Here is a 4,678-nt window from a genome sequence, read left to right on the forward strand (position 1 = left end):
CCTGTCTCTGCTGAGGCTTCTGGGTAGAGGCTGGAGATAGGAGTTCTGGCTTCTGTTTTGCTGAATTCCAGCCGCGGGGCCCATAGACCTGGGGCTGTGATGTCCAGTCTTTGTCCTCAGTGCTAGAGCCTTTCGGGTGAGGGGAGAGGCGAGGGGCCTTGGGTGTTGACCACAACGGCTCCCCTTGACATCTGTCTTGGACATTGGCTGCCTGCGATTTCCTAGGCAAAAAAAGAAAGCTTGCAAACCATTGATAGAGACGAACCCTATACTGTGTTCGACAGGTAAAGTCTCGGATTTATTATTTCACTCCAAAAGGGGAGGTTGTCGAGAGTATGTCTCCTGAGGTAGTAGCACCAAGACAGGAAGGCCGCTAGGACACAGCAGAAGCCAGCCTGGACGTCGGCTTCCTCTCTCACCCCGGAGACCCACACACTGACAGCAGTTCACCCAGCGATGTCTGGGTGCCTTGAGGGCTAGTGCACACGGTGGCTGCTGGGAGGACATGATCCCATGATCACACGGCATTACTGTTGATTACCTCGTCATCTGTCACATGACTATTGATCATTTGTGATTCCTGCATTATTTCTCATCTCCCTCACCTGCCCTGTGACCTTGGCTTCTCCCAGAACTCTCCACGGGGCCTGGGAATCGAGATGAGTCTTCAGCAGGACAGCAGGCCGCCCGCTCAGAGTCCCCGGAAACCCCTCCTCATCCAAACGGATCTCCCTCAGGTTCTCTCCTGATGCCCGAGGCCCACCCTGGGGCCTCGGATCTTTCCATTTCAAGCTCTGGCCCCGATTTAAGCGTAGACCCTCTCAGAAAGCGGGACTACATCTCCGTGAAAGGACATTTTAGACGTTTTTCCGGAAAGGAAGTCCTGGGATATAAGAAGTAATGTTCTGAGTCTGAAAACTCTGCCTGAGGCTTCCCGGGGAGCCATTTGGCACGAACCCCGGGAGCCCTGGCAAACGTTCCCATCCTTTGACCCGGCAATCCTACTCCTGTGCACATAACGGAAGACAGACAATTGGTCTAATCGCCGAGAGGACTTTGTACACAAGAATGTTTATCAGGGAATCATCTGTGATGGTGTAACTTTGGAAACCACTTGAATGTGAAACATTTGGAAAATGCACCGGCAAATAGGAGCTTATCCACCCAATTAAAGAAAAAATCCTGTCATTAAATATGACAGTTGGGAAGCGTCTGTAATAACCTGGCACAAATACTAGCGCTATGAAAGCGAGAGCAGCCCTGCTGCACGTGGGTGTGTGCGTTCCATGGCCAGGTGAGAAGAAAGCCATCGCCATGAACTACATACAATACGCACGTGGCAACTGTGGCTTGCTGGCGGGAGAATTCGAGGAGCTCTTAGAATCGGGTTATTGTCCTCAGTATTTCCAGAATGTGTGATGGGCCCCGGCCGGTTTGGCTCAGTGGATTGAGCGTTGGCCTGCGGACTGAAGGGTCCCGGGTTCCATTCCGGTCAAGGGCACATGCCCAGGTTGCAGACTCGATCCCCAGTAGGGGGCGCGCAGGAGGCAGCCCATCGGTGATTCTCTCTCATCATTGATGTTTCTCTCTCCCCCGCTCTCTCCCTCTCTGAAATCTATATATATATAATTTTAAAAGTGTGATGGGCCTGTCATGCTTCTGGGATGCCCTGGGGTTCAACACGCTGCAGGGAAGTGGACAGACTCTTTGGCCCCGCCGGTTCCCGGGCGCCCTGGGAGGTTCTCCGGGAGCTGCGACCACAGTCAGGGGGCAGCTGCGGCTGCGGGCGCACGCGGGGCGGGGACAGCGCTCTCGCCGGCAGCTCCTCTGCTCTCCCTGCGGCCGAGACACGGGTGCGTTTGGAGGCTGAGCTCGGTTTTCTGCAGCCACAGCTCTTGGACCCGCCGCGAAACGCCGGCTCTGCGGCAGGACCCTCGGCGGCCGCCGTAGCGCGGAGCCAACTCCGCGGTCCTCCGACAATGAGCGACTGTGCATGGGAACCCTCCCGAGCGCGGCTTCCTCACCTGTAAAATGGGCTCCTGCCTCACGGCCGCGTGGGGACTGGCGATGAGCATGCACCGGAGGTGACGCACGCGCAGTCCCCAAGGGCTGCAGCCCAGAGGGGCGTGTCCAGATGAGCCGGCAGGCACCTCCCGTCTGCACCGGCTCCGGGCAGGGCACAGTGGGGGCTCCGCCAGCCCTTTGCATAAGGATGGCGCCTCTGGGTGGTTGAGAGGATGGCGTGAGGTTATGTCTAAAGGGTTGGCACCGAGGCCGATGTGAAAATCAGCCCATTTCTCAGCCGCCACCGCCCTTTACGAGGGGACACCGGCCGCAGCCGCCTGGTGGGTGTCCGCACTCGTGAGCTGGAGTCGGTAGGTGCGTGGTGAGAATGAAGCGAGACATGCACAGAGAACATGCATTTAATTGGGACGGGGAAATGGTCGCAGTTCTTCTTCACTAGGGTGGGCTCTAGGGGCTGCGGGATGGGAAGCGCACACCCTCAGCACCTGGGTGCAGGCGGCAGAGAAGAGGCAGATGCTGTGAGTCCAGGGCCCGAGGGGAGCTGGCCTCGCCCAGGCAGCCAGCAGGGCCCTGCAGGAGGGCACCAGCCCTTGCCCATGCATCTGCCCTGCCTGGGGTTTGCGGGTGCTGCACCCATCAGTTCTCACACTCGGGCTCAGAAGCAGGGAACACAGGTACAGCTTGTTCTGACTGAGCAGACCAAGGGCAGCACAGGATAAGCAGGATCCCTAGAGGCCAGCAGGCGAAGGTACTGGAATCTCAGGGGAGTGAGGCTCTCCAACATAGCTTCTTAGAGACAGCCAACGGAAGGGCTTGCCTCTCAGTCCCTCCGCCTCTCGCTGGTCAATCTGACGTAGAGAAAAGAAGATTGGCATTTCCGCGTTCCGCTGTCCAAATGACAGGTGCTGTGCTTGACTTTAAAGCGAACTGTGGTCCCAGCGACGTGTGCAGAGCACTTTCCCTCACAGTCATTGCAGGAAGTGCTCTCCAGTCTCTGTAACCTTCACCACCCCTCAGCGTTCTGGCCACTTCACACGTTGGGACACGAAGACTCAGAGATGGGGAGACTTGTTGACATGCACAGTTAGAGAGCAGCAGAGCCGGAATGTGCACCGGGGCTGGTGTCGACGACACAGTTTGATCTAAACAACTACACTACCCTGAGTTTGCGCCCACTTTTTTCTGCTGTAAATCAAATGCTTTCTGTCGCTCAATTTTCGGGGCCTCCACTAAAGCATTTTGCAGAACACATTTTCCGGGTTCTCCTCCACTCCCAGAACCAGGCTTCCCTCACTACCCTTTTACTCATGGCGAGTCTGTCATGAATGCACGCTGGACCTACCTGTGTGCTCAGCACCACCCGCGGCAGGCTTCGGTCAGGGCCTTCAGCTGCTGGCCGCCTGCTGCCCAGCCAGACCATCAGGAGGAAGCTTTGGGGTTTCTGCAGTGCCCTGCCTTGGGGTCCTCCCCATCCACCTGTTCTAATGCCTGTCCTTCCTCTTAACCCACAAGTTGTTGGGACAAAATGCCCTATGCTTTCACCTTCCTGTGGCTCCAGATGTTGGATTTTAAAAAAAGAAAATCAGCAGAAATGTGGTTATGAGTCAGGGATGTGTCCGTGTGCGCCCGGCTGTGTGTGAAGTCGGTCTCTCGGCACCAGCTACAAATGCGAAGCCGCCGTCTGCCAGGAATCGAGGACACCGTATGCTTGCCTTTCTAGGGCTTCCCACGGGTTACATAACCGCCCCGACAGCCAGGGGGCAGGAGCAGGGCCAGCCGTGGGAGATGTTCCCAAGGAGGAATGCTGAGGAAGGACTGACCTTGAGGAGACAGGGAGTTCACCGGGCCACGGAATGTTCCCAGCCTTGGGGCTTAAACAAAAACTGTATTCAGAGGGTGAGTGCCCTGTTGAGAACAAGCCCTGTCTGTCTCCCTGCCTTGTCATGGGGGCTTATCAAGGTGAGCCCTGACGCCGTGGGGCACTGGGGATCGAATAGAGAGCTGGGCACAGCTGCCAGGCAGGGCCCGGTAATCCGCCCAGCCATCTCTAATTAGCATGCGGCAGGGCCCGCAGCCTCTGCAGGGCCAGGCAGAGGTGAGATAAGAGCTCCAGCCTCATCTGTGCACAGAACCAGGCTGCAGGGGAAGGAGAGCTGTGGGCAGGGACACAGCCAATCACCACGGCTTATCGGCTTATCGGGGTTCGCTCTGGTCATCCTCGGGGGAAGGAGGTCTCTGATTGGTCCCTTCCCGTGGAGGGCCTTGCAGAAAAACACTCTCCCTGCCCCCTATCTTACGTGACCGCAGCTTGTTTTCCTTTCAGGCCTCAGTTCAGAGAGCTGAGACCCAGAGCAGCGTTTTTTTTTTAAACGGTAGCTTGTGTAATCAATTTAGTGGGTCACGCCAGCTATTAAAAAAAAGAAATAGAATAGAATAGACTATGCACGTACATGAGACATAACAAAGGTCCATGCTGTTTCAGTGGGGAGTACGAAATTAATTCTTAATAGGAAAAAACAAAACAAAACACCTCTCCCTCCAAGCCTTCTCCCTTCAAGCAGCAGAAACCCTGGCCCAATCTCGTTGAGACCAGAGAGACATTGATCATCTCACTTAAAAGGAAGTCCAGAGGTGGGGCAGGCCCCCCCAGGTC

This window comes from Myotis lucifugus, unplaced genomic scaffold, assembly GCF_000147115.1.
Source record: "Myotis lucifugus unplaced genomic scaffold, Myoluc2.0 scaffold_203, whole genome shotgun sequence".
In the NCBI taxonomy this organism is placed as follows: Eukaryota; Metazoa; Chordata; class Mammalia; order Chiroptera; family Vespertilionidae; genus Myotis; species Myotis lucifugus.